The sequence below is a fragment of the Lissotriton vulgaris genome, chromosome 1_1 (assembly GCF_964263255.1).
Source record: "Lissotriton vulgaris chromosome 1_1, aLisVul1.2, whole genome shotgun sequence".
In the NCBI taxonomy this organism is placed as follows: Eukaryota; Metazoa; Chordata; class Amphibia; order Caudata; family Salamandridae; genus Lissotriton; species Lissotriton vulgaris.
The window spans coordinates 88,181,559-88,198,790 of NC_141685.1; positions in this window are offsets into that span (position 1 = coordinate 88,181,559).

A 17,232-nucleotide genomic window follows, 5' to 3' on the forward strand; every position below is an offset into this window, starting at 1 on the left:
GTACTCCACTATCTTCCCAACAAAATGAGGACCGTTATCATTCCACAAAAATTTACAAACACCAAAGCGCGGGAAGTACTCCTTGAGTAACACTTTAGCTGTTGTCAATGCTGTATTATCCTTTGTGGGGTAGGCCTCAATCCATTACTGAAGGCACACACCACCACTAGGACATACTTAAGATTGTTACAGCGCTCAAGCTGGATGTAATCCATTTGCAGTACTTCGAATGGTGCAGTAGGTGGAACAAACCCTCCTTTAGGAGTATAAGTCCCTTTAGCAGGATTGTACTGTAAGCATATCAGACAGGTCTGCACTACTCTTTTAGCCGTGCTAGCTATCTCAGGATGCTCCCAAACTCGTGTAAGCAATTTAGTAATTGCAAGAGCCCCGACATGTGCCAGCCCATGTGTCATTTGAACCATTGTTTGCAAATAAGCGGCAGGCAATTGCCATCTCATATCTTTGCTACGCCAACAACCCTCATCATCCAACACTCCCTCTATCGCCCAGGTTGCAAGTTCTGCTTCAGATGCTGATTTTTGGATGTCTAATATTTCCTCTCTGGCATCATGCCATCGCTCAGCCTGTGATTTCACCACATACATAGGAGAGATATTTTGTTACATTGCAGTCTCTCTCGCTATGTGATCTGCAAAAGCGTTTCCTTGTCTTATTTTGTCTGTCACCTTCTTATGTGCACTACATTTGATTATCGCTACTTTCTTTGGACATAATAGTGCATTCAGGAGATCACGTACTACCTCTCCATGCATAATATGCACTCCATGCGAGGTCAGGAACCCTCGTTCCTTCCAGAGTAGGCCGAAATCGTGCACTACTCCAAAAGTGTAACGACTGTCAGTGTAGATATTCACACGTAATCCAGCACTTAATTCACATGCTTTCGTTAAGGCTATCAATTCAGCCGCTTGGGCCGATTTCTGTGGTATTCGTGCTGCTTCTACCACTGTCTTAAGTGTCGTGATCGCATAAGCTGCGGAAGTCGTACCATCTGGCAACTTTAAACAAGATCCATCAACCCACAGTTCTCCATCTACATCTGGAAGAGGCGTATCCTGTAAGTCGATACGACCCTTTGTTTGTTCTTCGGTCAGAAAAACACAATCATGATGTTCTTCCTTCTGGGTCTCAGGAACATGATATGGCAATAAAGTAGCGGGGTTCAAAGTGGCGCACCTCTTCCGTGTAATATGTGGCGCCAACAGCGTCAGCTCGTATCCTGTTAAACGAGCACTAGTTAAATGCTGTGTTTTCGTTTGGTTCAATAAAACATCTACCGCATGGGGAACTAATACCAACAATTTGTGTGACAAAAGTATTCCCTCACTTTGTCGTATAGCCACTGCTGTTGCTGCAACTGCTCGAAAACACCCAGGTAATCCTCGTGCTACAGGATCGAGTACTGCTGAAAAATAAGCGCAAGGTCTCTGTTTATCTCTGTGTGTCTGCACTAAGACTGACAATGCGCATCCATCCTTCTCGTGGACATATAATGTAAAAATCTTTGTATAATCTGGCGTACCTAACACTGGTGCAGAACAAAGAGCTTGCCTCAATTGTTCAAAAGCATTCTGACATTCATCTGTCCATTCAATGGGAATCGGTGTAGTTTTGGACAACAATGATAACAACGGTTTTATAATGTGTGAAAATCCTAATATCCACTGTCTACAAAAGGACGTCAAACCTATGAAAGCACGAACATCTTTCTGAGTGCAAGGGACTGTCGTATCTAAAATTGCTTGAATTCGATCTGATGTCAATGCACGCCCCTCCTTAGACAAAAGGTGACCGAGGTAGGTCACCTTTGGTCTACAGTATTGCAATTTCTTCCTTGAAACCTTGTGATTATTCTTGGCAAGGAAAGAAAGCAGGGAATAAGTACTCTCCTCACATTGTTCCCGTGTGTCTGCTGCAAGTAGAATGTCATCGACATATTGAATAAGAGCCACCCCAGAATGTAAGTCGAAAGAATCAAGCTGTCTTTTTAAAGCCTGGCTATAGATGCTAGGGCTTTCTGTGTAGCCTTGAGGAACCCGACAAAATCTATACTATTTGTTATTTAATGTGAAGCCAAACAAATATCGGCTGTCAGGATGAATGGGAATCGAAAAGAAAGCGTTTTTCAAATCGATTACAGTGAAGGTAGTGGCTGTGGGTGGAATCAAAGTAAGTAAGGTAGTAATATCAGACACCACCGAATACTGGGGCACTACTATCTTATTAATTTCCCTCAAATCAATAATAAAACGATAGATTTTGGTGTCTGTGTCTTTCTTTAAAATCGTAAGAATTGGGCTGTTACAAACATTATAAGGGACTTCCTCCACCACCCCTGCCTTAATCAAGTCATTTACGATATGTGTCAAGGCAACTTCACCTTCCTTGGAAATCTTGAATTGTGGGACACGAGGCAAAGACATTCCCTCCTTTACAGTAATACATACGGGAGGGATGATCATCTGTCCCACATCAGTGTCGGAAGTAGCCCACAAAGTATTAGGAAGAGAAGCTAAAGCATCGGCCTCTTGCATGAGGTACAATCTCTCAACCTCTGGGTAGTTTTCATTCAAAATAACCCGCACCCCGCCAGGGGCACAGCGTATAGTTGCTCGAAAATGTTTAAGCATATCAAGTCCCACAATGTTATCTGGTGTGTTCGGAGACAACAAAAACGGGCATGGGGCAGTAAATTTATCAATGTGAAATGTAAGGGGTTGGGACAGTGGGCTAAGGGAAGGTGTTCCATCGAACCCTATTGATGTAATCGTTTCGCCAGACAGGGGAGCCCTTGGAACCAAGTGTTTGGACAGAGCGCTACGAGTAGCTCCTGTATCGACCAGAAACTGATCAGTAGAACCCAAAACATTCGCTGATATATAAGGACCCCTTTGATCTATTGGTACTTCAACCGATTCCACACCCCATCCTACGCAATCCTATGCATATGTATTATCCTGAGACTCAATAAACTCACCCTCAGCTATCTAATACTGATTCCGTCGATCAAAAGTATTATGATCAGCCTGACCACGACCTCTCGCTTCAAACCTACCACGATCACTCGCTTCAAACCTACCACGATCACTCGCTCCACCCCTCGACCCTGCATAACTATTCCGAGACCTTCCACTTCCTCGACCACGCTGATTACGCCGTTCTCGAAGCACCGGACAGTCTGAAGCCCAATGTCCAAACTGTTTGCAGTATGCACACTGATCCTCAAAAATATCGGAACAAGCAGATGACGTACTATACGATCTACGTCTACCCCTATCGTTCCCTCTCGGCTGTGTAGCGTAAACCTGAGCCAACATCACTTTCGTCTTCAAATCCTTTGCTTTCTTATCACTACTTTCTTTAGCCTCCAATTCCTGTCGTTCATAATACTGAGCCATAGTCAAGAAAGAAGCAGGGGTTGCCGTGGTCCATGAACTCTCACTAGTCTTCAAACGTTTTGCAATCTCCTGTAGGAGATTAGCCACATACTTATCATATGGAGGCGGACAACGATCTAACAATGAAAAATCATCGGATTCATTAATAAGGACAGGATAAAGAGGACGTTGAATAGGAAACTGACCATTAACCTGTAAATTACGTTCTCGAGCCTCCCTCTCTTTTTGTTCCTGTAATTCTTTCTCCTGCAGCTGTAAAGCTTTGTCACGAGCAGCCTTCCGCTGCTCCTTGTCCGCCAAGGCTTGTTCACGCTTCATTCGTTCACGCACCGCTTTCTCCCACATACGCACACAATCAAACGTGTCCTGTCTAGACCTGCATTGAAACAAACACTGCTCCACATATTGAACCTTTCGCAAATCAAACGACCCATGTAGTGGCCATTGTAATTCATGATCAGTTTTCGTGTATTTGTGCCACAATGTGCTGTACATAATAGGAGGAAGGCCAAATTTTATGTACATTTCACGATTAGGTGTCCCCTCTGGGGGAGCCGGCTGAGAGTCATTTAATCGATAACTGGTACCATTTCCAAGACAGCACATTCCTCGGAGTGTGCTTAAAACAGGCATGTCAAAATATCACGAAAACGCGATATTACATAAAATGGCACTTAATATGTTTTACACATGGTGTGCCGTTCAAACAAATACAAAGTCAGAGAAATATCTCTACATACCTGCCTATGTGAGGTGCACTCCACATATAATTCAAATCATAGGTTCAAATGTTAGCTAACTCAAACAAATCCAAAAGCCACAGTAAGTGTCAGTAGACTACCTTACCAATCACAAGCTTACCAAATATTCTCAAACATCCAGGTTCCAACTGCCAAGTTCCTTAATCAAATCAGCCAAACGGGCACTGCACAACAACCCAACCGATCAGGATCTCAGTCGAGGACCGGCGCCACCTGGAAGGTCAAATCGGAAGGAAAGGAAAAACACAGTGGGTGCCAAGACTCGGGTCACTCAGTGGCAGCGTACGCGTCCATGGCGAGTTTCCAATCCTTCGTCGCAACCACTCCTTCGGGCATCCGAGTCGCCGATGAGTCCCTTCGTGGTCGCCAATTTGTGGTATCGGATTTCAACAGATCTACATACTCTGAAAGAAACACTCACGAACACCATAGAATAGAAGTTGGCACGGAAACTGGAAATGCAAAAAAGACAAGTTTATTAGGACCCCATGGGGTGGTGGTACAATCCTACAGCACCCTTCGGTAATGCAAGAAGTATCACCCCGAACATTGATGCGTGACCTCTTTTATACGATTTAGACAGTAATAAAAAGGTAAGCGGTATACTTTTACACAGTTTAGGTACATATAAGGACATTTTTGGAACACAGCCAACATGTGGGAGGAGTCTAGTACCACTGGTCAGTTTTTGGAGAACATTCCTGAGAGGTGACCGTTCAATGTTCGAGTACGCATGTGTAAGCTTGACCAGTGCTAAAAATAGCCAGTTGCTGGGCAGTTTAAAAAGGTCATTGGTACAGAGAAAGGACAAAAGGACATGCTGACCACGAGGCAGCATGTTCATTCAAATGGAAGCCAGGAAATACAAAATGGCTTCCAAAAACATGGTCAAGTTAACGATAAAAGTGTGTGTAGCTGAGCTAAATGCTAATTTAGTCACTGCCAAATTACGACAATTGCTGTGTCAAATGTATGCATGTGGGATGGTGTCTGTTGTGTGAAATGTATGCATGTGGGATGGTGTCTGCTGTGTTAAATGTATGCATGTGGGATGGTGTCTGCTGTGTTAAATGTATGCATGTGGGATGGTGTCTGCTGCGTTAAATGTATGCATGTGGGATGGTGTCTGCTGTGTCAAATGTATGCATGTGGGATGGTGTCTGCTCTGTCAAATGTATGCATCGGGATGGTGTCTGCTGTGTTAAATGTATGCATGTGGGATGGTGTCTGCTGTTTTAAATGTATGCATTGGGATGGTGTCTGCTCTGTCAAATGTATGTATCGGGATGGTTCTGCTGTGTTAAATGTATGCATGTGGGATGGTGTCTGCTGTGTCAAATGTATGCATGTGGGATGGTGTCTGGTGCGTTAAATGTATGCATGTGGAATGGTGTCTGCTCTGTCAAATGTATGCATCGGGATGGTGTCTGTTGTGTCAAATGTATGCATGTGGGATGGTGTCTGTTTGAAATATATGCATGTGGGATGGTGTCTGCTCTGTCAAATGTATGTATCGGGATGGTTCTTCTGTGTTAAATGTATGCATGTGGGATGGTGTCTGCTGTGTCAAATGTATGCATGTGGGATGGTGTCTGCTGCGTTAAATGTATGCATGTGGAATGGTGTCTGCTGTGTCAAATGTATGCATGTGGGATGGTGTCTGTTGTGTGAAATGTATGCATGTGGGATGGTGTCTGCTGTGTTAAATGTATGCATATGGGATGGTGTCTGCTGGGTTAAATGTATGCATGTGGGATGGTGTCTGCTGGGTCGAATGTATGCATGTGAGATGGTGTCTGCTGTGTCAAATGTATGCATGTGGGATGTTGTCTGCTGTGTTAAATGTTCAGCATGTTCTTTAGTCTGTCCTCGAACAGAAATGAAAACAGAAGTTAGTTTGTCATTCAGTTTGGCCGGTTTCGGAGAGGCCTGATTTATGGTATAATCTCCAAATTGCACTTGCTATGCTATGAACTTTGTTTTTTAGGCTAGCGTGCTGTCATGAATGAACAAATCAATTATATCTTCTGAGCAGCTGCAGTGCCTGCTTGCCTTATGTTACTGAGAACTGCAGTCACGCAGTCTGTCTCTGGTTAGTGCCCTTCCATTTCTGGTGCTTTGTAGTAGTTTTAAGATCTTTTTACAGTTTCCTTTACTCAATTGAGTGTTAATTTCTGATTTTTATAAGTTTTCCTCATGATTTTGCTCATGATAAAGTGTCACTCATAAATGTTGAAATGTCACTCATAATCACAATGAAATTATGAAAATGCGACACATTGCAATCTAAAAACCTTGGCAGCAATGTGTGTGATAGCTGTATTGGATGAACATGGACGTTGAGACTGTCCCCTGGGATAAAAACGTTCTTCTGGGGTTACCTCTTTGCCCAGGGATGTGGGGATGGTTCTGTAAGCCTTGGTTGAGCTGGAGACCAGGTCACTTAGAAGCGGGTGATAGTATACATTGAGTAAAGCAAGAACCCATGGACATAGAATGTGTACACATGGAGTGAAGCAAGAACCCATGGACATAGAATGTGTACACATGGAGTGAAGCAAGAACCCATGGACATAGAATGTGTACACATGGAGTGAAGCAAGAACCCATGGACATAGAATGTGTACACTTGGAGTGAAGCAAGAACCCATGGACATAGAATGTGTACACATGGAGTGAAGCAAGAACCCATGGACATAGAATGTGTACACATGGAGTGAAGCAAGAGCCCATGGACATAGAATGTGTACACATGGAGTGAAGCAAGAGCCCATGTACATAGAATGTGTACACATGGAGTGAAGCAAGAACCTATGGACATAGAATGTGTACACATGGAGTGAAGCAAGAGCCCATGGACATAGAATGTGCACACATGGAGTGAAGCAAGAACCCATGGACATAGAATGTGTACACATGGAGTGAAGCAAGAACCCATGGACATAGAATGTGTACACATGGAGTGAAGCAAGAACCCATGGACATAGAATGTGTACACATGGAGTGAAGCAAGAACCCATGGACATAGAATATGTACACATGGAGTGAAGCAAGAACCCATGGACATAGAATGTGTACACATGGAGTGAAGCAAGAACCCATGTACATAGAATGTGTACACATGGAGTGAAGCAAGAACCCATGTACATAGAGTGTGTACACATGGAGTGAATCAAGAACCCATGGACATAGAATGTGTACACATGGAGTGAAGCAAGAACCCATGGACATAGAATGTGTACACATGGAGTGAAGCAAGAACCCATGGACATAGAATGTGCACACATGGAGTGAAGCAAGAACCCATGTACATAGAATGTGTACACATGGAGTGAAGCAAGAACCCATGGACATAGAATGTGTAGCTCTGGCCAGTTGGGGTTTGACTCACCTGCAGCTTTGAGCTCTTTTTGTCAAACTCTGGAAGCTGTGGGTTGGTCTAACGGCTAAGGCGCTCGACCTCGGACCTGGGGAACTCGGTTCGAGTCTTGGTTACAACGCCAAAAACCCCCTGTGATTCTGGGCAAATCACTTAATCTCCCCGTGCCTAAAAAGAAAAAAAAAAAATGAAAGTGTGTCCTCATGTAACGTAACTGGTGCTATGTAAAGCGCTCTGATAACTGATTCGGTTCGGTTCTAGTTTGCGCTATATAAAACTCTGCAAAAATTTTTTTTTTAAAAATGCAGTGGACAAAACATGGGGGTGCGTCAAATGGACTATTCCCTGTTGGTGAATGCCGCATGCCATGAAACATTACAGTGAACTGCATATACCATAATGCACTTGGGAGTTCTGGGGCTAACAGACTGGTAGTTTTATTAATTTGTGTTTTTCCTCTGGTGAAAGGCGAAATGGACTTTCCTCTTCCGGGTCAGTGATGGCATATTCATTCATACATTCAGCTGCATTGCTGTAGATGTATTTATACCCGTCGTAGCTGCTCTTATGGAAGTGGTGTTCAGCTGCCTTCTTTTTAAATAAATCTTATAAATAGTACCAATGTAATGACGTCATCAGGTGTGGGCACATTTCGAGGGTGGGTTTTGTGTCTCGTTGCCGGTTTTTCTGTGGGAGTTTCCACACTAATCCCATGCGTCCTCCGGGGAGCAAAGGGCCCCCCCAAGGTCGTCTGCGGGGAGGCCTGTGGATTATTTATTTACTTATTTATTTATTTATTATTTATTTATGCGTTTTTATATAGCGCGGACTTTGCCCGAAGGTGTCAAAGCGCTTCACAATAGGAACAGAACTGATACATGAGAACATTACAAGTGAGCAAAATACAAAAGCAAAGGTTACATTAAATGAAGCAAAAATTACAATCGTGAGCCAACAAAATACAAGAGGTAGCAAACGGTGCATTACAAAAGTGACAATCGTGAGCCAACAAAATACAATAGGTAGCAAACGGTGCATTACAGGAGGAAAAAGTGACGTGTGCCGGTTACAAAAGCGTACAAAGTAAACATAGAAGTATAATACTGCAATATATGGAGGACACTCAAGCACAAGAACAAACGTTACGTAGGCACTGGTGGCACTTGTGCAGGTATCGAAAACAAACAAATGAAAGAGGTAGAAAACAGTGTGTTACAAGAGAAAGTGACGGGTGCATCCGATCTCCTCCTCAAAGCCTCTGCGCTGCGGGCGCAATAAACCTGCATTGCATGGCGAGGTGGGGGAAAGAATGAATAGGACAACTGCCCTCCAGGGTAGACGGTGTCAATCCTGAATCAGCTGCGCTTAACTCCGAATAACAACAACAACCTCATCTCAAGTTGAATCCAGACAAGACTGAGCTTTTCCTCACGGGTGGCCCCTCCAGTCCTTGGTCCCCTTCCTACTGGCCCCCTTCCTTTGGCCCCCCCCCTCACCTGCTCCCTCTGTTCGCACTTTGGGCATTAAGGTTAGTAACGACCTTTCCATGCACGCACAAGTCAGCTCCGTTGTTTCATCCTGTTTCTTGTCCCTTCGTCTCATCCGAAAAATTTCCCGCTTCTTTTCTATCCCTGCCCTTAAATCGATCATCATGGCTCTCATCACTTCCCGTCTTGATTACGGGAATTGCCTCTATGTTGGCATCCCGGCCTTCGAATCACGACTGCTACAGGCAATCCAGAATCAAGCAGCCGTCTCATTTTCCATCTCCCCAAATTTTCTCACATCACGCCTGTCCTCAAGTCCCTCCACTGGCTCCCGGTCCACTCCCGTTCCTTCTTTAAACTGGCCTGCTTAGCCTTTCTGGCCTACACCCACTCTGCTCCCTTCTTTATTGTTTCTTTAGTCACTCCCTACACTCCAACTCGCACTCTTCGTTCCTCATCTCATCTTCTCCTCCAAGTACCCCGTTTCCGCAAATCTCGAACCGGTGGTACCCGCTTCTCGGTTTTAGCCCCTCAGTTTTGGAACAGCCTTCCGTTGTCCATTTGGTCCATTCCCAGCTATTCCTCCTTTCGTAAAGCCTTAAAAACTTTTCTTTTCTCCCAGGCCTTCCCAGTTTAGCCCCTTGGTAGCACTGTAGAATCTGACCCCCCGACCCCCCCCCAGCGCCAGGAAGCCGCTTGGCCGCAGTGCGCTTTAGCAAGCATCTTTTTCATTCATTCATTCATTCAACCTGTGGCTGCTTCAGAGAGCCCGAAGCCAGTAAATATCCGAGGAGGCAAAGGTTTGATTTAAACCAGAGAGCGCTCGGAGACACATGCACAAGACAACCGAGGCCGCAAGGAGCCTCTGGCAGGAGATTTATTAATAATAGGATTGCAGCATTTGTGGCCGTTAGCTCAGCCTGGTGACAGAAAGGATGCTCTGCAGCCACAGTGTGCGTCACAAGTTTACAAGTCAATGGGTTTAAAGCAGAGATTCAGGGCCGCATTCATTTCATTTGATGTGAGCACCGTGAAGAATGATGCTTTGTGTTTATTAGCAGGTAAACATGCGTATTTTCTACAGAGGAATAGTATTTGTATCTGTTCACATGCTTCTTTCATATTGTCATACGAAGGGCTTTAAGTGGGACGGGTTTCTATCTAGCTGGACCACCCTTCACTATGTATGTCGATTCAAAGAGACTCCTTATAGTTCTTTGACAGTCTCATAATTTCAGAAATGAAGCATTTTTAATATTCTAAACAACGAAGCCATAGTCGTTGCTTTTTTATCTGATGCAAGTAGGGTGAGTAACTCGCATGGGTGCATATTCAGGACTCTGGGAGTCAACATTCAGGACAATGGGCTGTATAGTGGTTTCCAGACTCTGAACTGTTTCATACATTTGTGACTTAAGAAAAGAAAGTACATTCAAATCGGATCCGTACAGTCCCCGCCGCGCCATAGTGCACTCTCAATGATCTGGGAAAGTGAAGCCTGCCAGAAATGAATTACGTCACACAAGACATACAGATCAGATAGGAGAAACCTAATGCATTTACCAATGCTTGTTTACAGTGTACTACAGTTAATTAGATATTCAACATACATTAACAAGCATTGGCATAGCCAATAGGTCTCGCCTTTGGGACCTTGATGTTGTTGCACCAAGGATAATGTGCTGCATAAGTAAATAGTTATAAGGTCCCAAAAGCGAGACCTACTGGCTATGGCAAGGCTTGTTTTGCATTTGTCACCTCGAGTGGGCCAGGTATGCCCAGACGTGGTTCCCACACTATCCATGCCACTGGAGTCAAGCTATCCTGGCTGATGAGGGCTGAAAGCCCGAAACCAGTCCTAGAATGCTTATTTCAGTTCAGGGAGGGCCTGCCCTGGCTGTTCGGGCTGGACTGTTCCCATTGGGTGCAGGGTCAAGATTGGTTTGCATATGGCTGGGTCCAAACTGGAATGGTCCGATTAAAAATGTCTGTGTGTTTTTAGGTCTCGCTGAGTCAGCGTGCATGCGCTGCTCAGAGAGACTTTAGTAAGTGAGTTTTGAAAATGCTACAGACTGGCTACAGCCTTGCATTCACACGAGCATGCACACGCTGCAGCCGCCATCTGTCTCCTCAGTCACGGGTCATTAAGTTGCTTGTTCCTTTCTTTCATGGCTCAGTAAGCCTTACAGCATGCTCCTCCACCCCCTCCCACGCAGCCCTCCTCCTCTGTTCGAACCCCCTTCCCTGCCTAGCCTTTCATCACAACCAACACATAAACACACAACACACACACCCACGTACCCACACACACAGCCACACAAACACACAACCACTACCACACACACCCACAACCACAACCACACACAACCACACACACACAACCACACTCACACACACAACTACACTCACAACCACACCCATAACCTCACCCACACACACAACCACACCCACACACACAACCATACCCACACACAACCACACCCACAACCTTACACAATGACAACCACACACACACAACCACACACACACACATAACCATACACACACACAACCACACACACAACCACACACACAACCTTACACAACCACACACAACTACAATCACACACAACCACACGCACAACCACACTCACAATCACACAACCACACCCACAACCGCACACACAACCACACTCAACCACAACCACACACAACCACACACAACCACAAATGCTCACACACCACACACACAACCACTTACAACCACATCCACACACAACCACACTCAACCATACACACCCAACCACACCCACACACAACCACACACACAACCACAAATACACTCACAACCACACACACACACAACCACACAAAACCACACACAACCACACACAACCACATGGGTACTGTAGAGTGGTGCTGTAGAGTGGTGCTGCAGAGTGGTGCTGTACAGTGGTGCTGCAGAGTGCTGCTGTACAGTGGTGCTGCAGAGTGCTGCTGTACAGTGGCTGAGGAGCTTGAAGGTGATCCTCTTGTTGACCGGGAGCCAGTGCAGGTTTCTCAGGTGGGTGGTGATGTGGCTGTTGCGAGGGAGTCCGATGATGAGGCGTGCCGTCGCGTTTTGTAGGTGTTGGAGTTTCTTCTAGAGTGTGGCCGTGGTTCCTGCGTAGAGGGCATTGCCATAGTCCAGCTTGCTGCTGACGATTGCTTGGGTGACCGTCCTTCTGGTTTTGGTGGGGATCCATCTGTAGATCTTTAAGAGCATACGGAGGGTGTTGAAGCAGGAAGAGGAAACAGCATTAACTTGCTGGGCCATAGAGAGCGTGGAGTCCACAATGAACCCCAGGTTGCATGTGATGTTGGTGGGTATCAGGGCAGCTCCCAGCATTGCCGGCCACCAGGAGTAGTCCCATGCGGAGGGGGTGGATCTGAGGATGAGGACCTCCTGTCTTGTACGAGTTCAGTTTCAGCCGGCTAGTCTTCATCCAGTCTGCGACAGCCTTCATTCCCTTCTGGAGGTCGGATTGGCGGTGGTCAGGTCCTTGTTGAGGGAGAGGATCCGCTGGGTATCGTCAGTGTACGAGATGATGTTGAGGTGGTGTGCTCAGATGATATTGGCGAGCGGTGCCATGTAGATATTGAAAAGGGTAGGGCTGAGGGATGATCCTTGGGTTACGCCGCAGGTGATCGTGGTGGCTTTGGATCGGAAAGGGGAAGGCGGACTCTCTGGGTTCTGCCGGTGAGGAAAGAGGTGATAAAAGTAATTAGCAGTATAAGCACATTGAACAAAATGAATAGTTCCACCATCTTTCTAAAACAATGTACATATGCCAGCATATAAAAACGGTATCAGGCGTTTTCCTACGATGCTGTCCTGTGTGTGTGTATGTTTGTCTCTGTCTCCCATTCCCTGAAGGGAGAGTTTGTAGCTCACCATTGTAGAAGAGTCAGTCAAGAAGGAGCTCACAGCATTGAATAATTTCTTGGTATGCACTATTTATTAGTATTACAGGAAATCACAATGATTGATTGTCTCTTTTGTATTCTTCTTTCCCACAGGGTCTTCCACTTCAGTTCCTTAGGTGAACCTAGGCCGCTGTCATCCCTTGGACAGAAGGAAAAGGCTCAGGTAAGTGTTTTTGCTTTATGGTTTAGTCAAGGGAGGATGTGAGGAATAAATAATAGCTATGCATAAATGTGAAGGGAGGGGCTAGAGGTTGGAGGAACCAAAAGAAAAAGAGTAGCCAATGATTTCTGTCAAATGCCATATTTTGTGTACGCATTAGGATAACATGTTGCAAAGAGGCAGGGATGGAAAGAGTGCTGGGAGCTAGGGGGTGTGTTTTCTTGAGCAAAAGGGAAACAAAGTCCTCTTGCCAGATCTTAACTAATACTGAAGTTGTCTCTTCCAAGAGCCTGTTGTTCCCCCAAAAGATCTGTTTCAGAATTTTATAAAAGGAAAAAGGCGCACACAGACCAGTCCAAGCCCAGCGTTTCTAACCGCCACCCCCAGCTAGTCATTCCAGTCATTCTCCGAAGGGGCAGTTTGCCCTTAGGCCCAATGTGGTGCGCGCTCTGTCAGAGATGGTGCTTGGCGCTGGCGAAGGCAAATGTCGTGTGCCAAGGACTCCAGTCTACCTTTCACTATCGCTTATGCTCTGTGCACACGGGGGCGCTGCAGAACCCGGGCTTCACAGGACAGTGCAATGAGTGCACGGCCAGTCATTCATGCTGCAATGACGAGCATTATTAACACACCACCATGGCCACCACAGGAATGTGCATCCCTCAGAGAGCAGCGTTACACTCTGGAACAAGCTCCACACAGGCACAGCCCACCCTCTCAATCACACTCTCACCTCCTAGGTCCAGTGACTCCTCAGCGAGGAGCTGGTACAGAGTTGTGATTCTGTTATGGTGACACGGAGGGATGTATGTGTCTCAGTTTTATCAAAGGACCTAACAGAGTATTTATTTAGGATTTTACTTGCAGGGGCTGATCTTAGGACTACTTTTCTTGGTTTGCAATTAACCAGGAACGTTGTTTCCATTGATGCAGCAGGTGCAGTAGCACTGAGCCTCATTCAGCTGGCCTACTGCTGTTGTTTACAATCCAAACAGCAGCTAGGAGTGGGGTGTGGGTTGGGGCATTTTCTGCTTTGCACTAGGGCCCATGACACACTGGCTACGCTATTGGAACAAAATGTTCTAAAATCAAATCTTGGCTTCCCATTCCAAAAAGATAGTACCCTGATCAAGCTACTCAACCTCTGGGTCCCACTTCTGTTTGCCATGGTCAGGAGTCATACACTTTGCTCTCCTGCTGTACCATTTTGCACCGATATTTGCACTTCTGCCTGATATGCAAAATCAGCTATTTACTGAATGATGTGTGAAAATTGAAGTTTGCAATGGTTAACAGGTTCAAAAGATATTGATTACGGGGCGTGGCCAAGATGGCGACGGAGTAAGACGTGCCTGCGAGCTCCTCCGGCACCCCGAGCCCTTCATAGCTTTGTGTAGCGGTACCGGGGCGATTAAAACCCCGGCTTTGATTCTCCTGGGTCTCCTGAGGCGCCCTGCATTGGTTTGTCCCTTCTCCTGTCGAGCTACGACACGGGACGGCGGACTTGGTCGAGGTGTTAACTTGGTGACGCACTTGCTCCGGAGCAGCCTACGGGGCTTTGTCTGGGCGGCTTCGACCCTTTGCGAGAGGGGACTTGAGACTTTGGCTGGCGACCGAGTGAAGCTTTTTCTGTGCGTGTCCCCTACATTGGCGCTGTGACGAGCCCGCCTGTGGTTCCAGTGGCCCAGCTGGCGACCATCGCCGTACGGAGGTGACAAGGAGGCGCCGTCCTGTCTGGGGCCTTGCTGGACAACGTCATCGGCGACCGATCGGTGCAGTGGTGCCATCTTGCCTCCTATCTTCGGCATTGGGACGTCGCACCATGTCGACGAGGAATCGCCTGAATAAACCGGGGAAGGAAGGTCCTGGGAAGGGGGCGTCTGGTTCGCCCCCAGGCCCTAGCAAGTCGCCGACCAAAGACGACGCTGACGGCCCGGTCACGAAGGCCTTCCTGATCGAGCTTTTTTCCTCCATCAAGGAGGATATCACGGAACTGAAAGCGCAACTGGCCTCCGACCTCCGTGAAGTCCGTCGAGATGTAGATGGCATTGGCGAGCGTGTGGCTACCCTGGAGGACCATGACTTGGGCCTCAGTGGGGATGTCCATCAGCTACAGCAGGACCTGCTCCAGCTTCGTGAGCAGAATCTGGATCTCCAGACCCACTGCGAGGACCTGGAAAACAGGTCCCGTCGCAATAACATTCGAATTAGAGCGGTGCCCTCAGATGGAGACGGTGGCAATCTGCGGGAATATGTGGAGGCTCTCTTTCTACACATCTTGGCGGAGGACGAACGCGACGAGATCAAGCTGGACAGGGTACATCGGGTGGGCCTGCCGCGTGGCGCGCGCTCGCCGCCCCCCGACATCTTGGCTTGTGTCCATGACTTTCAGCTGAAGGAGACGATCCTGCGGAAGGCGAGGGACACTAACAATTTGCTTTTTCGCGGACACAGCCCCCAACTTTTTCAGGACCTGGCGGCCACCACCCTGCAGAAGCGACGGGACTTTCGCCCAGTCACGGCTTTCCTGAGGGAACACGGGGTGTCCTACTCCTGGGGTCACCCCTTTCGGCTCATCTTCCGATGGCAGAACAGATTGGTGCAAGTGCGAACTGTGGCGGCTGCCAGGGACTTGCTGGGAATGGAGGAAACATCTGCTTCGGCGGACGCTACTGCCTCACCGAGAAGACGTCGCCGCTCCCGATCCCCGCCTTGGCAGAGAGCGGGCCGACAGCGCACAACGGAGGGGCCCTCCCCGTCAGCGAGCCAGACTGAGAGGGGAGATGCTTTGGCCTCGGTGGCCCAGGTGACTGAATCGAGCCGAGTGGACAGCTCCTCGGCGGCCTAGGCCCCGTCATCAGCGGCTAGTGGGAGCCAGAGGGCTCTACCATCTCATGTACTCTGTGGGACTTTTCTCCAATGGAGGGTTACCCCGGCCCTGGAATCGGGGGGGCATTACCTGGGTCTTCTACCCCCGACCCTTACGGTCATGTCTGACTTTCATTGTTCTTTCTCTACTTTTTGTTTTCCTCTTTTTATGGTTTGTTTTTGAGACTCGTGAGGGCTCCTGTGGGCTTGTTGGGAATGGTCCCCGGTGGTGGTATATTGGAACCTGGTGTGGCTGTGATGCGTCTGGTGTGTCGTTAGAGTTGGGCTGCATTGATGGAAGCGATGGGTGTGGAGGTTGGTTTCGATGTTGTCTGTTACGATAGGTTCTTGGAACGTTAAAGGCCTTAACTCGCCTCAGAAGCGTCAAAAGATTTGGAAATATATTCTGGATCATCAACTGGATGTGGTGGGCCTGCAGGAGACTCATTTGGCCCGCAAAGATGAATCCAGGCTCAAGCACAGGCAGTATCCCCTGATTTATAAATCATCTGCCACTACTAAGCACCGTGGGGTGGCACTTTTGTTCCGATCTGCCCTTCAGTTTCAACCTGTGGGGGTGCGGGGGGACAAAGAGGGGAGGTGGTTGATGGTGAAGGGGATGCTCATGGGTAAACTCTGCACGTGGGTGGTGGTCTATGCTCCAAATATGGGCAGCATGGGTTCCTTGAGTCTCTCTTGAATGTGATTGGGGACTTTGGGGAGGGAGCGTTGATTGTACTGGGGGATTTCAACTTGGTTTGGGATAAAGATTTTGATTGTTCGCATCAACAGAGAACTGAGACGGGTCTCTTTTCCCCGGAGCTGCGCGATACTTTGTTAAGTTTGGGCCTTATTGATAGCTGGCGCTCCCTCCACCCCCGCACTAGGGACTACACGTTCTATTCTCATGTTCATCACACATACTCCCGTCTCGACCATATCTTTTTGCATCAATCTTTACAGGGTGACCTGCGGGATAGCAAAATTTTTCCACTTTCAGTTTCGGATCATAGCCTTTTGGCGACATGCTTGAACTGGGCCCCTGATTCGTCCCCTCATCGCAAATGGTATTTCCCGGCATCCCTCACGCGAGATGAGGAATCCTGCAAGAAGCTTCGGGCGGCCATTGGGGAGTTCTTTGAGCTGAATAAGATTGGCGACACCTCGATCTTTACCCAATGGGACGCCTTCAAGGCGTCGACACGTGGTA